Genomic DNA, 20,707 nt, shown 5'->3' with positions numbered 1-20,707 from the left:
GACTACGTAAAGTCCATCTGAGGCAGACACCGTTGTTGAATACCGAGAGAATTCCCATTTTATTCTCGCTGCCTCTATTTAATACACCATTCTCTCCTCTACTTTTTGTTTTGAGCTAGTGAGATCAGGATTTTAAGGACTGATGGCTTCTGCATAGATATTTGAAAGCAGACAGCCTTGGGGGTGTTCCCAGTCCTCCAAGGCCTCTCGTTTCTCAGCTGCCTTTTAGTAATAACTTCTGGCTGAACTGCATCTATTTATCTCCCCAAACCATCGCACTTTTTTTGAAGAAAAGACTAGTTAGTGTACAAATCCTGCCAGCCTCCTGTGGAACGATGCCACAGAGAAACCTATTCCACAGCTCTGCCCTTCCGAAGCACGAAACAAGCCAGACCTGCCTGCGACAGCTTTTTGCAGAGTCACTCTTCAGACATGCTTCCTTCAGCCGATAGCTACTCCCATCACCTGGGCTAGGCATAAACACTCCGTAAAGCTCAAATTACTCCCAGATTTTGTTCCATTTACTGTACTGGAGTCACTGCGTGCTGCCCTAGGTATTTCAGTCTCGAAGCACACAGCACCATCCTAGTGCTCCTCTTATCTGAGAGAACTGTACGCGCGGCTTGTCTCCTGAGCAAGGAATAGCATTATCTGAGGCACAAATTACATTTGTGCTAAAGGATGACAGAGCCTCAGCCTATAATCAGAAAGTTTATTCTGAGGTGGATTATCCCTGACAGTGTTTAGCAAAAAATGTCACAACTCACAAATATGGGTCAACATTATGTAATGGGAAGCCTGCCACTGGCAGCAGACTGGTAGAGACAACGAAGCGGCATGTGTCTAGAGCTGCAAAAGCTTGCAAAGAATCTGCCACAACACCAACCTCCAGCACTTTCAACATTAGATAAGAGGGGTAGTACCAGTTTCTGTAGTTCAACATGGGTGTATCTGTTATTACAGCAACCTTGTGCAAGCAGAGAGAAGCAGCATTTTCTAACACATTAGCAGTACCAGCAAACATGGGCTGTGGCATGCACCTCTTGCCTGGCCAGGTTCAACAGCCTCGGCTCTCCTGCCTTCGCCTGGCATTCACAGCCCCCAGGCAGGGCACAAAGGTCTTGCAGCAGGGCTACCACGTACAGCAGACGGGCAAAGAGGCTGCCCGCTGGGAAGCTTCTTTCCTGCGAGCCATGACCTTATTCGAGCCATAAACACAAGAGGAGAAGGTGCTCTCCTCCCCACGAACAAAACCACGCCATCACAAAGTTCGGTCCTGCCTCTGTTATCTTAGCAGTCCATCTTGGGAAAAGTGCTTCGTAGCAGCAGAGTACAGCACGGAGCAGTAAGGCAACTGCTTTGTCCTTATTTGGAAACACTTTTTCAGTTCACACTAGCAGGTTTTTATTTGTGAGTTAAAAAAGAAACCTTTCTCAGACTTCAGCAAGACTCAGAGCTTCAGCCATTCCTTCCCACTTGGAAATAAAAAAGACTTGTGTTATTGCTCAATGGACTGTGGAAACAGAAGGCAGAAAGGCTACAGACATGGTTTTCAGTAAAGAAAAACAAGGGAGCAAAAAAGGCAGCCCTTTTTTTCTATTAATACGTTTCTTTTGAGAAGAGCAAAACATTAAAGGTCAGAAACATGGAAGGGTCAAAAACAGTATCCAGCATTTTGGGTCATTCTTAATAAGACCAAGACTAAACTTAGCAAATGACTCCTGAAGATTCATGGAAAAACACTTTGCAATTTCACGGTCATTCTTTGTCTTTAGTGGACATGCCAGTGTTTCGGCATGCAAAGGCATATACTTGCAAACGATTGTGCGCAAGATATTCTTGGAATACCATAGGACTGAAGTAAAGTCCACACAGTAGTGACAGGAAGACAAAAAAAGATTTAAGACCCTTTAGTGAAAGCCGCAACTGTGTCGAGTTAATGCGCAGTGTGACACAGCTTCCTTTTCTACACTGACAAAGACATTGATGTATGGCACTTTGGCACACTAGGCATGGTATCTCGCTGGGAACCTCTCTGCTTTTTCTCAGATAGCTTAGCAAGAGCCTCCTCAAATGCTCAGACAGGAAGGGTGATGGCACGGGTCCCCCTTTTTTCTCTGGGAAAATCCGAGGCAGAGCAGCAGTGTTTGCGTCTTAAATCCTGAGTGAGGCTTTCGCACTCTCCCCCTCCCATGCAGCCAGGCACCCTGGCACTAAGTCCTGTGGCCAGGCTGCGGCTCTCTCAGAAAGGGGTCCTGTTGGCTGGTTTCTGCTCTCGTCTTGCTTGTGATGCTGGGAAGCCCTGACGACTTGTGGGAACTGTCCAGTGGGATATATACATGTACAATAGCTCATACATCTCAAAGTGCCTCTCCGTCTCTGTCTGGAAGGTCCCATTGCAGTAATTGCATTCAGTTCATGCATTCAGGCTTTTCTTGCAAGGCCAAAAAGCATACTATAAAACACCAAAGATACAATTCCGAGGTAATTTTTTGACTTCTGGTGCCAGAGATCCACTCACAAATCTAGATTTTTTGTATAAGATGGCATGGAATGCCATCTGCATGGGGAACACCAGCCTGCCCCTCACCAGGTAAAAAGCCAGTCGGTGTGAGAAAGAGGCAACGCAGAAAGAGTCACAAAAGCATGAGGAGCATAGGCAGGGCAACAAAGTGTGACTGCTTTTCAAGTCTCCCAGCACAAATACTGGAGAGTGTCAAATGCAGTTAACAACAACCATCTTCAAAACAAAGAGGAGGAGGAGGTGATACTTCACACAATGTTTATTACACTTGCAGAGGTTTTTTCCAGGGGAGAGTGTCAATGCTAAAAGTTTGCACTGGATCAAGGAGAGGCTAGAAAAGTTCAGGGAAAAGAAATCTTTCAGAGTTACTAAATGCACAAGTGATTCAGGGTCCCTTAGCTGGAAACACTTAGAGTCTGGGGAAGAGTTACTGAAGAGAAGTATATGTGCTTCTCCTGCTCTTCTCTAAACAACCATTTACAACCATTGCTGAAGACAGGAAGCTGTGCTTGGTAGCTCTTTGGTCTGACCCAGCACAATCAAGGAAATGCTCTGGTACCTACCCCTTCATTCCTCGTTCCCCACCCCATCCCCACTCATAATAAACACTTCAAAATTTGGAGCTCTCCAACCGTACCATCTGGGTATGCAACTTCCAACCTACTCTGAGCATTGTAAGTGGTTAAAAGAAAACGTTCCTCTCAGATTAATGAAAAGATATCAAGCAAATTATCATTTTGTTAATGCTATTTATACTGCTGCTTTCTGAATTTCAGTTTTCTGATCTGCTTTGTAAAGCCCAAATAAGCATTTAGGAAAGACAAATTCGTCACAGATGACTATAATGTATCTGTGGCTTCATAAAATTTATTTGTTGCCTAATGGGCACAAAGTACTGTTAATGATTGCCATTATCATTTATTTATTTGCTTTTCTTTAAGTTTAGCCTCACTTTATTAGATCTGTGGCATCTCTAGAGAACAACTAGAACCGTTTATATTCCCTCTCTCCTCTGTGCTGTTAATCATTCTCCTTACTTTAGTATCATTTCCACATTTAATTAGTGCTTTATCCTCCACATACTGGACCGTATCTTGACCTTTAAAAGATACTACAGAGTACATATCCTCATGCATATCCCCATGAATGCTGACTGCTATTCAGATTTAATTTCTGTCTACAGTTCAGTGGCCAGCTTGTGATACCTTCAAATGAATTTTAGCCCAAGCTGACTTGATTTTGTATTTCCCTTAAGAAATTGTGCAACAGAGCATCAAATACCTCTGTAAAAGTCTTAATGCTACTCTGTACTCTACTAACCTGTCACCAAAAATAAAAAATAGGAACTTGGAACTTGCTAGTTTGCATGGTTTAGTTTACTGTAGTACACCTGTGTCATATCTGGGTCTCATTATACTATTCGCCTCCATATGAATAAATTTTATCCTCCTGCTTTCATATTTATACTATTGCTTTCAATCTTGAACTATGCTCTTAAAACAATAGTTTCCATAGTTACTCTTAATTCAATTTTTAAAGCCTGTGACATGCTGATACTTCATTAGTCTCCCAATACCTCCTCAATTCCCTGTGATATTTTAACAACTAGCTGTTCTGTCAGTTCTATAAATACCCAAAGGGACACCTCAGCTATATTTGTTCAAGTGATGATATTTCATTATGTATTTCTTAGTTACTTTTTCCCAGCAGTTCACAATTACATCGATGATTTCTTAACCAAGCTGTTATTCAAAGTTTAATCCCCTTCCCAATAAACTTCATGGCAAAAGTCCAATTAGTTTTAGTGGGAATAAGAACCGGTCCCAAAATTTATCTCCCTATTACAAATTAATTACCATCAGTATTTTCTTGGTAAAGTCATTTTGCTGCACTGTGCCTTCAGGACATACAACAGTCCCTTCATATTATCTTTAACCTCTTGGCACCTTTTTCAATATATTTTCTGGCTGTCCCCATTTTTCTCATGTGTACTAAACTTGGAACATAAGAGCCTATTTTGGTGGCCTTCCAGTTTTCAGTTTCCTAGCGTTGTTAATATTTTACTTTTACTTGCTTAAGTAGCCCACAGTGACCAATTCCTCTGTGTGGTGTTTCCCATTTTCATTGGAACAAGATACATTTCTGCTGGCTTTCCATTACAGTATCTTTTAGAGTCTTTCCCACTGCCCTTCCCCTTTCCACAAGGGCTTTTCATGATTACCTGGAACGATCCTGTGCATTAGATTTTCCTTATGATACTACACCCCTTCACTGGATGACATCAAAACTATTTGCAGACAGTCATGCAGGAGGTAATACATAATAAAGTCTAAACGACTGGTTCTTCAATGTCATCTGCTGATCTAACTTTTGTATAACTACAGAGGTTTACATTTTTTGTTTGCTTGTTTTGTTTTTTGTATCGGCACAGAAGATGGTCATCTGAGATTAATGCTGGTGCCTGCCAGGTTTGCACTACCAAGATCTATGACTGAGGTCACGTGGCAAGATAGGAAAGACATCACTGTCTTATCTCCCACTGCAACCATAAAAAAAAAACAAAACACACAACACACTAATTAACTGCTAAGGAAACAGAAGGAAAATTATGCTAAATGAATGAGAAGAAGACACCCAGACATTCCCTCTCCTTGGCTCAGAGCCTAGATGCGTAGTGAGACCAGGCTTGTATTTCACTCACTTGACTCAGTCAGTTACTACAAATTCTTACACTCTCTTTCAGATCTCTGATTATTTAACTGTGAGACCCACAATTAGAATTTCACAAAGAAATACATTAGGAACAGCAATTAAGAGTTGTGTTTTACGTGGTTTTGCTCTGGTAGGAATGTATGCCCGCTTCAGCAGCCATATACAGGCAGATAAGATAGGGAGAGAATACAAACAGACAAAGCGACTATTAGTTTATAGCACTGTTTTAACATTCATCAGCATTTTAATTAAACCACGCTCTGCTCTGAACAATGCCTTATCACCATTACTTGCCTTCTGAATACATGCCAGCCCTACAGCATGTTCTTGATACGCATTATACAACCCTCACAGATTGCTGTCCTATACAGTGCCCCGGAGTACTTAGAATCAGTGGAGAGATCACAGCATTGTGAGCCTTGAAAATCACAAGACTGACTCCAAAATCAGTCAGTGACTGACTCGCTGCTCGTGGTCCTTAGACCAGGCTGCACAGGATAGTTGCGCAGGCTGATGTTATCCTAAGGAGCTTATTTGCCCTGGGATCTTTCCACAGCCAGCGGGGAGTGGCAAATTCCTCTACAGCATGTCTCCACAAGAGCTCGTTGTAGGTGCTCTCAGTTGCCCCAGAAGAAGTGCTTTCTCTTGATTCTGCAGGAAGCTGAGGGAGAAAAGGTTGGACTCGATGATCTTGAGGTCTCTTCCAACCTAGAAATTCTGTGTGTGATTCTGTGAAAAGCACCCTGAAGGTAAAGCCAGGCTTTGTGAATGCCCCCCAGCTAATTCTTATGTGGTTGTAACAGCTGCCTCTGATAATCTGCAAGATACTTTGCAATGAGAAACGAGAAGAGCAAACGTGTCAAAACCCCCCTTTGAGGCTACCATTAGCCCCAGTAAAAGCCTCTCACCCCCTTGTCCGAAGTTCAGGCAGCTTAATATACACGGCACGCTCCCAGGGGCAGTGCCGGCTGCCAAGCAGAGCAAGCAGTCATTTGTCCAGGCACAGCTGCTGCCTGATGACAGAGGTCTGACAGTGGCTCCCCTGTGATAGAGCGTGGGTCTGTTTTCAGACTTGTCTGATCACCGCTTATCTGTGGCCTGCTGAACTCGCATCAAAAGCTCATCATCTGTAAATTTGTTTTCTCTAATTTCCTCTTACTCTTCCACTAATCGCTAACCTGATATCTTGTGTGAGCTTTTCTTCTTCTTCTTCTTTTGGTAGCAGTATTTTTATTCTTACTTCCTTCTAATTTTTCTCAATTTTCAATCTAACCTCGTCTACTCCCATCTGTCTCATTGCCAATTTCTGAATAATGTATCTCCACATAAATTCAGTTTAGCCACTGATGCAATTTTTTTAGGTTTCAACACATGACATCTACCTGGTCATTTCTGGTGGGGGGAGGAGACATGAGGTAGAGAACAGCAAAAAAGGCAAAAAATTGCTTTCGTTGTGATCATTTTTTTTTTAGTGAAATTAAATTTACTGGTGTCTTGTCCTTAGCATGACTATTTACGTTATCAGCTGCTAGATGAGAAAGTTGTCTCTGTGGATTTTATCAATCTCATAACACATTCCTTGTCATGCTGGGGAGAGATGAATCTGCATATAAGCAGCAGAAAGGTTTTAGAAGAGCAGACCAACAAAAGTAACCAACTAAGGTGGAGCTATACAGAGTTTTGGAGTTTAAATGCTAGTCACCCAGATTAGCTCCACCATTTTGCGTGGGCAATAGCTACACTACTATGGTTTATTTCCTTAATTTTTTAGAACATTCACTACCCTTTGAAGCTGTAGCTCCTTCAAATTAATTTAGAGGTTGCACCAGCCTAATTATACACAGATCTAAAGTGATACAGCTAATGTCACACAAAAACTGAGCATAGAAACCCCCTTTAATTTCTATGTACCATTAAACAGCACCTGCCAGGAATGAATTAGCCCTGGTATTAAGATAATACCAAAGCTTGTGTGTATTTTGGGAGCAGAGCCAAACATTCATTTATAGCCAAAAACCTAGAAACATATTACTCCTACCTGTGTGTTTACATGCATAAAATATATACAAGCAAGGTTACCCAGAAAAGGCAGATATGGCACAGAGCAAGCCTAAGGAGAGACGGAAAACTGAAATTCTTCAGCGCTGATCAAGTACTGCTCACATTTGCCTAATAGTGCAATAGAAACGATGCCAGTGGCACTACATTACATCCAAATACTCCATTCTCGGCAGAGAGTTTGAGACCAGGGCAAAAATGCCCTGCCATGACTTTTATAATCTCCCCTGTGGTTTTGTTCTTCCTTCAATAATATACCAGTATAAACTTAGGAGAGGATACGTCAAGCTAAGTCCCAGGGTTAATGAGATTAGCAGGTATCAGACCCATAGGCTATCTATAGCCTGACCACTAAGTCTCATGCCCTGAGGCGTTAATAACGGGGCTATCACAACCCTCAAAAATGCACGTAGCTGGCCTCTACCTGAACTGCAAGCAAAGCTTCCTGCTTCTAGCACAGCAGCAGAAATGTGTCTGATAGAAATGTGACAGCAACTAATTCAAGGAGAAAAACCAGGAAGATGTTCCAAGATGTTTTTAAGGCTTTTCCTCATGCTTAGCAGGAATAAGGGATGCTTACTCACAAATGAGACACACACTGGGAAGCCCAGCTGTGAAAGCAGAGATTGCTTCCTCCACCCTTCTCACCAGGTAGCTCAAAACTGCATTCCTAACTAAAATTTGCAAAAAATGGTCTTGAAAGTGTGGCGAACACAATAGCTAACATGAGGAAAAACAAGCTATCTGGAGCTTGGTTTTATTTTGGTGCATGGTTCAGCATTTGAAACCTTGCCATCCAGAACTTCTGAGAGCAGTAGTTACCGGCAAGCAATATTAAATAGCAGACAGCTTGGGCAAAGATGTTCACTTGCAACGTGCGGCTGTTTGGTTGCAGAACACAAATGCCTGGGAGGTGCCAGGAGTGTCAACACAGAAATAGGAACAAGCAGTAGGATTAGACTACAGTTGGTTTAGGGTTTTCAGCACTCATTACAATGACTGCCTGACAGTACTGTCTAAATGGAAATATTATGCGAGCTTCTGCAAACTGCGAATTCATCTTGGAGTAAAGCCTTCTTCCTGTATCTTGCTGGGAAAAACACATTATGCACAAATAAATTCAAATTGAAATAGATCATGCAACCAATTTTAGAGAGGATGCATGGTCTTAACCCTGTTTTCTCGTTGTGGATTTCTCCACCTCTCTAGGGATGGCGCTCGGAACTCCCTATTCCATCAAACATTCGCTGACCTTAACAGAAAATTGCTCATCTCAAAACACAGCTGAGCAGAGCAGCCAGCTGCCTCGCCTTCAGCCAGTTAGTTGTTCCCAACCCGGGGTTGCAATTCTGTGTGCAGCTGCAAGGGAGGAAACCGAGAGCGGGCTCAGTCCTCCAGCTCATCACGTGGTGGTTCCAAAGGCCATAGGAGCAAAAATCTGGCTACAGCAATGGTCAGGAGTATCTTCTTCTGCTACTTTTAGATTGCTTTCTCCTCTTCCTCCCCCTTAATCAGCCATGGAGACTTATTACTGCTTGATCCATCCAAACCCTACGGTAAAGTTTTCAGCACTGGGCACACTCCTGCTGAGAGAGTTTCCTATGAATTATAAAGTCGGGGCATTCAAGTAGTACATCAATTCCCTTCCCTCAGGCTGTCTTCATGAACGCTTATTCATCTCGAAATGATGGTACGCTAAGAAGTCATTTAAGCTCTTAAGCTCCCCTGATCTCATGTCACAACTTGCAGGCAAACAACCAAAAGGGGAGAAGGCGAATGCTCGGAAAGTGAAAAAAAAACAGAAACTCTAGCCACAAACATCTCTGCTGTTGCTGCAACTGCCTTGCAGAAATGAAAAGATCCCTCCCTGTGCAGGTACAGCATAACAGTGTGTTTTGCTGTATCACTCGTAACAACCTTTGATTCAGTCCAACATGTTTGTGGACAAAAGATGATTGCTGTGGCATCCTCCCTGTAGGGGAGTTTGGGAAGGAGGAGTGACAGACAGGAAGCCCCTCCACAGGCACCCTTTTAGAGACTGTACAGGAGGAGAAGAAATACCAAAAAGATAGCCAGCCCTTTTCTGCTGTGGGAGGGCTGTTTATTTCTGACAAAGAGAATACTGATCTGAGAGAGACGTAGCAGCTGAAAAATATTTTCCCTGTCATTATTAACAGCAACATTGGCAGCCTTGGCGAAGCACCCTTGTGTTTCAAAGAAAACATTACCACGTGAGTGCTAGCGGGGCACTTCCATAAAGGCTTGCACACACGCTTCTTCCAGCCTTAAATCATGTCTTCCGGGCCTGCGGGATACCAGGGGGCTTTGCACAAGCCACTCGTAATGTCCTACCTGCTAACTACAGAGCAGGCAAATGCCTGCGGGCTGGGCTGGAGCTGCAGGCGCACGATGCTCGCTGTGCTTCAGCCCAGGAGCAGAGAGAGCACCGCTCCCCTTTCTCTCATGCCCTCCGCCACACGCCAACAAGCAAGCAGGAGCAGGGAAGCAGCTGACCGCTTCTGATGCCAAGGTGGACTGTAACAGCCTGTGCTTGCCAGCACTTCTCAAAGGAAAGGAGAAGGCAATGTTCCTCTCGAGCCTTGTGTGAGGGCAGAGGGAAGGAAGAGGAGGGGAAGCTGCTCTCTCTACTCTTTCTCCTCTTGTGGGAGCTAAGCTGTGGAAGCCAGATTTCAGTAAATGTATGAACATCCCCTTCCACTCAACACGGCAGCTACAGCAGCACTGTCAGAGCCTCAAAGCCAGCTCTTGACATTGAACTCCCAAAGTGTGGGCAAGACGAAGGCACAGGAGCCCTGCGCACTCTGGTGCTGCTTCTTCCCTTCCCGGGGCACAGCCCAGTGGCTGGGACAGCCAAGCAAGCTCGCACACCACAGAGGTGCCCCCAGGACCTCTTTGTGCTTCTCTTCCCCTCTCTTTGCTTACCAGTGCTTTCTGGGGGAAAGGGAAAAATGGAAGAACAGGTGGCACCTGCATCTTCCCAGTTCCGGAGATGATGCAGCACTGCAGCAGAGCTCTGCTCTGCAGCCACGTGCAGGTGGCACTCCTCTCCATGAGGACAGAGCAGGGCATGCTGAGAAACTCTGACTTTTAGGGGTGAGGAGACTTCAGCCGGAGCTGCACCCTGCAACGGTGTACCCCCTCCTCATGCTGCCCTAGCTCCAGGTCCCTGAGCCATGGGAGGCCAGCGGAGGGGATGGAATCCAACATTTATGATATTCAGAGGCAGATCATCGATCATTTAAGGACCTGTCCAGGGCAAGTTTGATTCTATTTTCAGAGCTGCATAATGACTTTTGATGACATCTGCCCACAACCGGCAGCAAGCATTGATGAGTATTGTAAACAACCAGTTTCCAAATGTACAGCCACGTGTCTCCTTTCTGCTCCAGGCAGCTAATAAAGATCCATTGATGGGAGCTGCTCTTTAATATGGTAAATGATTTTGGAGATTACATTCTTAGTTTATGTAATCCTATTACATAAGGACTGAGAAAGCAAACATGTGAAGAGCAAAATTTGAATAGCAAAACAGCAGGGGCTCTGCACCTCAACATAGGTATTGCATTCTTGAAGTCTTTTCTGAGTATCCAAAGCTAAGAAAAAGCCACCTGGAATAAAATTCATTGCCTTTTAAGTATATACAAGAAAAATAAGAGTGGCACCTCACCACAGAATCCCGCGTGATAATGCATTAACTGCCTAAATAGATGTTTGGGGCATGAAAAGGCAGGTAACTAAGTAAGTAACTTTTAATTATAAGTAAAACCAAAATAAGACTGAACAAAAAGCTACAAAACTTGGAGCCTAGAGATTGCAAATGGGTTGTTTGTGGGGTAGGTTCAGGTTGGAGACAAATGAGTTGTTCCTCTGAACCAGCTCTCACAGAGTGACACGCACTGACATTTTTTGCATGCTGATTTATGAAACAGCGCTGTGCTACTCTGTTCACAGTCTCCCCATGTGCTGCTGCATCAGCGGCTCCTGCTGTAAGCATGTTGCTGGCTGCTCCTAAGAAGTGCTGCATCCACACATTGCTGCTCGTTCCTCAGAATCCAAGCCTGTAGTAGGGAAAGAGAGGGAAGGGCTCCAAATGTTTTAAATTTTGGTGGCAGAGAGAGGGGAATGTGAAAGAAAAGGGAAAGAGAAGGGAAAAGAAGAAGCAAAAGCAGCAAAATAGACAGAAAAGGGAGAGACTCTATTCTCCTTCTAATTCATATTTATTAGTCTGTGCTGTTCCTTATCTCTACTTGCGATATCATATATCATACTGCAAGCTTTGAGAACATTGTGCTCACCCAGATTGGCAAAAAGCCAACACATGCAAGACCTAAACATGCCAGAGAGATTAAAAATGCTCATGGGTGGAGGCTGTTTGAAGCGATGCGAGAAGACCTCAGCAAGTTTCACACCCACAGAAAAAAGGTCAAAAACAGGAGGCAGTCTGTCCTGGCTTCCGTGCATAGGGTATAGAAGGCTCGCAGATTTATCAAACTCAGTAAGTGATGGCTCCTGTGATTTATTATTTTTTTCACTGTTTTTATATGAGATTTGAATCAGGTCTTAAGAGAGGTGAGAAAATTCAGAGAAAGTATCCACCAGTGTTTGCTCGAACTTTTTTTTTTTATGAATTCAGTTCAACTGCATTCAGAGTTCCTTCTCTGTTTGCCCACTGTATGCATTCTAACAAACACATTCAGTGGTGATGAGACTCGCAGACACTGAAATTATGCAAATTATTCAGTGAAGGATTTGGAATAATGCAACAGTAAAGAGGAGATTCTTAAAGACAGAGCAGCTAAGGAAATGTCACCTCTGCTTTGCTGCTACATCAGTTATAAGCAAAAGGGTTCATGTGAGTTTTTTTTCTATTCAAAAAGCTGTAATTCTGACATTAGCTAACATTAAAGTGCTTTTCATGCTTGACTTTATCAGCCACTTGTATGAAAAACACTGCCTAAACATGCATTATTTTATCCAAAACTTGTCATTTTTTTCCATTTGCATTAATTGCTCTTTAAAATACAAAACATCGATTGGTGTGCATTTCCATGGCTGTGAGATCAAGACCAAAGCCAAGGAAAAACAAGCTAAAGCTCCCAATATTGGCTTCATTTACAATGAAATATCACAGAGAACAAACGCAAACACAGTACTTTTTACCTTTCTTTGCTTGCAGTATAGCTCCGAAGTACAAGATAGACAAAATGGCCGAAAAGAGGGTAAAGAAGAATGAAACAAACTCCAAGGCTAGTAGAAGATAGGCTGCATGCTCTTATTTCATGGGGGAAAAACAGTAATGAGAATATTGATCATCTAGCAAGATTCAGTCTGTTAAAAAAATGAGGCTTTCACATGTTTAGTACCACATTACCAAACGTGACAAGAGATGTTGGCATGGCAGCTGACACTATTAACCCTGCTGCACTCCCTGGGTCTGTAACTCACTGTTTCTGTAACTCGTTAACAGACTTCAGTGCTGCCAGTCTCCCACTTCGCTGTCCTATGCCCACCACACAAACCTGTGTTGCTCGCTGGCGCTATGTATGCACAACCACATTCATCCTTCTTGAGATGGACTCCCTGAGACCGTTCTGGAGGGCTGGTAACCACCAGCATGCAGACACACTCTTGACTGACATTTCTAATAACAAACTCACTTTCTTTGTGAGACAGAAAGTGATAGAAAAGAAAAAAAAAAGTTTTTAAGGTGTTTTTCTATCATCACATCAAGAAACATAGAGACACAGGGAACTTCAGCAGGCTACCCTTCTGCTCAGAAATACCTTTTCTATTAACAAACTAACCCTGGAATTTTTATAATGTTCCTACGGTGCTCCTCCTCCTTCCACTTGCAGCATTGTTCTCCATCATGAGCAGTAAGTTGGCTGTCTGGATCTCTTCATTCACTGTGACATTTAGGTACTTAAGCCTAAGGCTCCAATGTCTTTTGAAAGGTTGCACAGGGTGGCAGCGCTTTGGTTCAGAAGATGAAATGCATCCAGGCACTGAATTCTGAATTTCAATTACTTCTTGACCTATACTGACAATTTGCACTCTTCTTTCCCCCCTCACTCCCTTCTAGGAGGGAGACATTCAGTTATCTGAATATTTCTTTTGGACACAATATAGCTTAGTTGCAAAAATAACTGAATGTATATGAACGGTAGATCTTATTTACGACTGCTCTGTTTCATACGTGATTGATTGCCTCCAGTAAGAATACCTAAATGGAGCTGAGCTATTTGTGTTGGAGGCAGTGGCTGCAGAGCAGTATCATTTGGCAGTCACCAGATAGCTGAGCTGTCTTAGTGCTCCTCTGTACGTGCCCCAGCAGACATTATTATTTTAAAGTCAGTAATACTGCATATTAGAATCCTGCAGTGACACTTTTCCTCTGCTTCTACAAACTTTTTGCTGTTCCTTCTACACTGAAGTCATGGCTTTCATTCTCCCCCTCAGCCCTCTTTTGCCAAGCTGTCTCTTTAATTTAGTCACCTGATAACACAGCATGTAAATATGTCTGTATTTATCTATAGCACCTATATATTTGCTAAGTAAGGAATAGAGGGAAAGGAAAAGTGGAAGGATAACTCATCTCCTCAGAAGTCCCATAAGATGGAGATTATGTTCTTTCTCCCCAGAGTGACAGCAAGAAGGAGGTCCACTGAGTTCAATGAACAGGTTGGAACCGAAGGATCCAGCCCAATGCCAGCCTCAGCAGAACAGCATGGAAGGATTTTCACAGGAAGACATCCTAAAATGACACTTGAAACTTCATCATACTGCATTTCAATGTTAATTAGAATAATTAGTTAATACTTGTCTTGAGACTATATCTCAAGTAATTTAAATATAATATGCCTTGAGACTGTAAACAACAACAACAACCAAATGGTAACGATCTGGAGGAACGCTTTATGTCCTCCACAAAATAAAGGATTGAAGCTATCAGAGAGACTCAGCAGCACAAGAGCCCTGCTTTAAGAGATGGACATGCGGTTGTCAGTTTTTAGATTTTGCTTCTAAACTATTCAAACATCCAACAAAATAACATTGCACCCAAACACTGACTAGGTCAGAGGGAATACTGGCAAATACCATTGCCATGTAGAGACCCTCCAGGATTTCACAGAATCACAGAATTTTCTAGGTTGGAAGAGACCTCAAGGTCATCGAGTCCAACCTCCAACCTAACGCTAACAGCCCTCCACTAAACCATATCCCTAAGCTCTACGTCTAAACGTCTTTTGAAGACTTCCAGGGATGGTGACTCCACCACTTCCCTGGGCAGCCTGTTCCAGTGCCTAACAACCCTTTCGGTAAAGAAGTTCTTCCTAACATCTAGCCTAAAACTCCCCTGGCTCAACTTAAACCCATTCCCCCTCGTCCTGTCACCAGGCACGTGGGAGAACAGGCCAACCCCCACCTCGCTACAGCCTCCCTTGAGGTACCTAAAAAGAGCGATAAGGTCGCCCCTGAGCCTCCTCTTCTCCAGGCTGAACAAGCCCAGCTCCCTCAGCCGCTCCTCGTAGGACTTGTTCTCCAGGCCCCTCACCAGCTTCGTCGCCCTTCTCTGCACCCGCTCAAGCACCTCGATGTCCTTCTTGTAGCGAGGGGCCCAAAACTGAACACAGTACTCGAGGTGCGGCCTCACCAGAGCTGAGTACAGGGGGACGATCACCTCCCTAGCCCTGCTGGTCACGCTGTTCCTGATACAAGCCAGGATGCCGTTGGCCTTCTTGGCCACCTGAGCACACTGCTGGCTCATATTCAGCCGACTGTCCACCATCACTCCCAGGTCCTTCTCTGCCTAATTTGACTCATGAGTAAATGGTTTCGTGCAGATGCAAAGCAAGTACAGGATTAGAACTGCTGAAAGGATTACCTATGGCCTCCTCATGTTTCGTCTTGCCAGTAAAACATCCTCATGAGGATAATAAAATACTGGATGGTGACGAGCAAAGAATGCTTTTGAAAGCATTCAAACAAGGATGCACCAGAAGAACCTCTCTTGACTTAGCATACAAACTCTGGACAAGAATGGTACTGTGGTATGTTACAGAAATGTTGGCATGTCGTTTAGATATACTTTGATATTCTGCCAGTGCTCTGTTTCAGAACATGGAAGTGGCCATCACATTCTTAAAGAACGTGCATCAGAAGTTGCAGGTTTTTTCCTCATGCTTTGATGATCAATGCCATCACAGAATGGTCTTTACACACCTCATGCTTCTCACAGGCAAATACAGTATAAAATTCCAACTGATAATCAGAATGAAACTTCATGGACAGAGGAAAGTGGTTACACAACCACAAAAATGGCACACACCAAATTCAGTTGATGTTTTTTGAACACGAGAAATATAACTCCTCTATTAAAATCATGTAAACATACTTAAAAATAAAAATGGACACCAATTCAGGTCTTGAATATGATCCTGCAGCACATTTTGCAGGTCACCAGGCACAGACTAACTTAGAGCTGAGAGGAATACTTCTAGAGAGGGAAAGTTGTCACAAATGATTGTCACCTCCACTTCTCAGCACTGAGAAAGGGTACGCAGCTCCCAGGCTTTGCCTTGGTCAACACACCATCATGGGCTGCAGGAACGTGGTCTATGAACAGGAGAGCAAAACCGAAGATAGGTTTTATACCAGTTTAGATATAGATGCTGATTGTGGAAGTCACCTTATCTTGTTACAGAGAAGTACCACACCATGGGGAGTCTTCTGGAGATGCGTGTTTCTACACGGACCCAAGCAACATGTCCTCAAGCAGAAACCCAGGCGCAGGGCAGGATGAGAGGTAGGACCTGGGCAACTGCAGGAAGACTTCTGCTCCCTTACAGCTATAAATATCGCTGTCTGCCTTACGTTCTGAATACAAGCACTCATTTTAATTAGGGTTTCATCTCCTACCTTTCTGCACCTGACCACTCCAGGGTATTTTCTTGCACTGAAAAGGTCTTAGTATTGCTGGCTGTGGTCTGGTTTGACAGACTCCTGTGGATCTACCTTCATCTTTTGTTTCCTGATGAAAATCTGCTAAATACGTGAGGCAGAAAACAAATAGTGTTTGAGCATTACTTGGATGAGAATGGCAATTTGTGGATTTGAGGAATAGCAAAGGTGCCACTAGAGTGTGTAAGTGGGCAGCTGGCACAGTAGCTTTTGCCAACATTTGTGTTGATGTGGGAGTAGAGCAATATGGTAGCTGTTAACATTGCACTCAATAAATCTCTCGTCATATGTGAAGACATGACTAGCCTTTTGGAGGAAGAAGCTGCGTATTCTCTGCGTTTGCAGCAGGAGTTTATGTGTAATCCCAGCAAGCATCAGCAGGCCTTTGTGGGCGCTTAAATACTGTATAAATAAAATTGCTTTCCTGAAATCTTGTGTGTAGTGAAATGTGAAATAACAGTAAAATAATTCACACATTGAATTAGAGAAAAACAGTGTAACACTCACCACTGCACCTTTTCCCAGCTGACTCAAGCCTTAAGGCAAAACACATGGGCCTGCTGCTATCAAGTGCACATGACAATTGTTGTTACTATGAGATCTGGTTTCTGTGTGCTATGTGTATGTACATCCATAAGGGGAGGCACTTAGGTTACTTCCAACATGGTTTTGTTGTTGTTCAAAAAAGGGAGGACATTAAAATTACTGTTTTGGAGTAAAGAAATTGTTTCTGTTTCACATGAATTTGACACATTTCATAACTATTTGTGTTAAACAACAAATACAGTACTGTAGGTAAAAACAGCACCGGAACTCAGTGGGGTATGTTTCTAAAACTATTTCTTGCCACGAAGTTTGAAAATCTCATTTCTTACAGCTCTGACACAACGATTTGATATGTTGTACTATTAGGAAAAAACCTTCTGGCGTTACCTCCCAGAGCCCAATGCTCTGTATTTCTGCTGTACATGTTCCCTTAGAAGAAAGTAATCTATAATAAAAATTTATCATGACAACAACAACTGAAACTCCACCATTTTGAAGAGCCAAAACCACTAAGATTTTCAAGAAATGTTGTCTGTGATGCTTCAAAAAGGTCAATTCACAGAAGCAAATAGCAATAAATACAGAACTAGAGCAAAATCAAAATACGTAACATAACCCTTACTTGATCTTTAAGTCCATTTCACTGAAAATGAACATACGAGATTTAATAAGATGACAAAATCATTATTTGTTCTCAGGACCTATAAAAAGACCTTGAGTTAACCAATTCCCCATATTTATTCGTATATTGTCTGCAGATATCTGGCTGCCAACACGTACATTATCCACAGGGTAAACATACAGAAAAACATTAGGAAATTCTAAAATACAACAAAATGCCCTATAAAGCCCATTGTAAAACTAGCTGGCTAGTGAGGTGAAAGTTTTACAGGCTTTAGTAGTGGTGATTACCCAGACTCCGAAACTGGTTCCTAAACGAGGATACATAACAGCACTCTACTCACAGAACATCTCCCATGGTTTTATTTTTACATGCAGAAAATTCTAACTGTCTTTTATGAAAGAATTTGAGAATGTAAGCTGTTGGGGGAAAAAAGACAGTACTAAATGACAGTACTATTTCAAACTAAAAAGACTCATTATAGAGCTTATGTTATCACGTAAAAAAAATGCACTTACATGTGTAGGAAATTAAGTCTTATAGTTTTACATGCAAATATCAAGAAGGGCCATTTACATTGTCTTACTGAAAAGTTAATGGCTTGCATTCTCTAATAAGATACTTTCAGTAAGCCTCATTAATGTTAGCTATTTACATCCACAGTTAATTGCCATAAGCATAAAGAAGGAAGATATTTTCTCCACCCTACCCTTTTAGCCTAAAAGCCTGAATCCATATCTGTACAGAAATGTCAAACTGACACCAAAAACCAAAACACAAAGTTGCACCTTCCGAATGAAAGTGAAGATCGTGCAATATTGCTCTGGAAAGCGAGGTTATCAGCAGGCTGATTTTAGCAGCAGGCAGCCCAGACAGACCGGGGCAGGGGCAGGTATACATGTATTTATTTCCTCCTGCCAGTGCGGAGACAGCTTGCTGCCTGAGAGCAGTGAAGAGCTCATGGGGCCGGGCTAGCCCCAAGCTGGACGGAGGGGCAGACAGCCTGACTGCCCTGCGAAGCCACCGCTTCCCTTCCAGCCAGCTGGAGTTGGAGACCCAGGCTCTGTCTTAAGCCGACTCACTCGTATTTGCCAAGGAGGTAAAAAGAGAGCCTCGTGCAGCCATCACCAGTCTGGTTGGACAGCAGTGCGGAGGGATGAGGCTGCTAACCGTCCTCTCCCCGGGTGCTTCCAGTGCCCCCAGCACACAGCAGAGCCCCGTCGGCCTGCCGCACACCCTCACACATGCTGCAGAGGTGGCCGGGATGCAGCACCACCATGCTGGCTGTTCCCAGCTCTGATTTCTCCTCTCAAGCAGATACTGCCTAGTGAGTTAAGCCTGACTTGTAGCCACTCCAGGGGCAGCGATCCTATCCTGTATTCAGTTCCATACGTTTTGTGCATTTGGCAATGATAGGCTAAGGCTTAAGCCGTGGCTGAATTGGCCAGCTGTCTCCAGCCTGCCTTCTAAGTACCAAACAAATTGTAGGAGAAATGTCAATAGGGAAATATTCTAAAATAGCATTTCATATAGAAAGTACTCTGCCATGACATTCACAATGAGTTTCTTAATCAAGCAGTACACAATTTAATACCAAAGTAATGACAGCCAGAATTCAATACCCCACATAACGAGCTTTCCAATAAGAATTTAAATTAAAAAATAAAATAAAATCAAGGATGTTGACACATGAGATTCATGCAAATACAGGGTGATATGCTGGAACTTGACAGTGTGGAAAGTGTTGAGAAATTTATAAAGCCAGGTACTAGTCAGTCTTCATTTTCCAGTCTACCACCACACCAATGGGTTTTACATTCCTAAGAGTTAATGAAACATTTATCTGTACAGTAAAAGCATCTATTTCCCAAACTAGGTGCCAAAATAAATAGTCTGATATCCCATCCCACAGAACAGATCATTCTGCATGTATATAAATAAAACTCCACTCAGAAAACAAGCAAACAAGAAAACCTTTATCCTAGAGCATCTGGGATCCAAAGGCATTCAAGTCCAAGCGAAGAAATCATGTTTGAGATTTATCACATGCTCAAGAGCAGGTCTAACCATTCTTTTCATGGAAGCAGCCATAACTTTTTGAACAGATGGGAAACCTGATGGTCTAAAATGCAATAAATCCCTTACTTACTGATTTCAAAAAGGGAAAGTTTTGGTTTTGAAAGTTGTTTTCAAGACAGTTTCCTAACTCCACAGCTTAGAAGGCCACCAGTGTAGAAGACTGCAATTTTATGTTGTTAAACTCTGGAGATATAGGATCCAGACAAACCTACTTAATGCCAGCAGAGTAAAAAAAAATAAAGAAAAAATGCACATCAGATTTGTCTGTACAATATGGGCATTCCCACTCAAACGCCTCAGGCATTGCATACTCAGGATCGCATCAAGGCCTTAATTCCACAATAAATCCTCCTCCTGTTCCCCAGCGCATCCCTCTTCCCTACTTCGCGCGTATTTGAGCTTCTCGTTCAATCTCGCTGTCCCTGCAGGCAGTGAGTCACATTCTTCCAACTCCCTCAGACCTGGCTTCTCACTTCTCAGCATCCCTTCCTCTCCTAGTTGCTCAGCTCTTTTCTAGCTCCCTTTCTTCCCTCTCTCCAGTCTCCCTCTGCCCCAGGACTGCCATACCTCATGCACAGTGTGACTGGCTGGGATCCTTGCTGGAGGAGCCACCCTCGCTGGCGCTGGCAGCTTCTCTGAGGGCCCTTCCCCTCGCAGAGGCTCTGCGCTGCCCGCCCGGTGCTCCTCCCCCAGCTCCCGCAGTCCCCTCATCTGGACGCAGAGAAGAGAGGATTTGTTGAAAGTGGTGCTGGGGCCTCATGCGAGGAATGGTCCTGCCCACTGTGGCCAACAGCCAAACACCGGAGACACTGCACGTGAAGGGGCACTAAGGACCTGGGATGCTGCTGGTCCCACACCCTGAAGTCGGGCAGGCGTGAGCTTTGGGCTCTGAAGGCAGCATGCATCCTCCAGCCCCTTCGCCATCGGTGCTCCTGATGACCTCCCTCTGAGCATATGTGCTTGCCCTGCTCCAGCACGGGGCAACAGAGGAGCAGGAGGTGGCTGTGCAGCCAGGCTTCCCCTGCCACACTGCTCCCATCAGACTCCCATGGCACAGGGCTGATCTGGCTGCCTCTGTGGGGCTCTTTGGCAGGAGCCCAGCAGCAGCCGTTCTGTGCCACTGCTCACATTGTACTGCAGGAGTATAAACATGGGCTTGTCCACAGAGCAATCAACAGCTCTGG

At 43.7% G+C, this 20,707-nt stretch overlaps 1 protein-coding gene across 1 annotated transcript in view; it reads right to left on the bottom strand.

Moving 5' to 3' along the window:
• PHYHIPL (phytanoyl-CoA 2-hydroxylase interacting protein like) overlaps positions 1-20,154 on the bottom strand; it is a 52,620-nt gene extending 32,466 nt beyond the window's left edge. The window contains exon 1 of the mRNA XM_032191730.1: positions 20,091-20,154. The gene's annotated coding sequence lies outside the window, so the exon portion shown is untranslated. The remainder of the gene's footprint in view (positions 1-20,090) is intronic.
• Positions 20,155-20,707: the final 553 nt, after the last annotated feature.

The sequence above is a fragment of the Aythya fuligula genome, chromosome 7, assembly GCF_009819795.1.
Source record: "Aythya fuligula isolate bAytFul2 chromosome 7, bAytFul2.pri, whole genome shotgun sequence".
Classification (NCBI taxonomy): domain Eukaryota; kingdom Metazoa; phylum Chordata; class Aves; order Anseriformes; family Anatidae; genus Aythya; species Aythya fuligula.
Note: the sequence above shows the minus strand (reverse complement) of the source record. Positions and strands in the feature narration are given on the sequence as shown.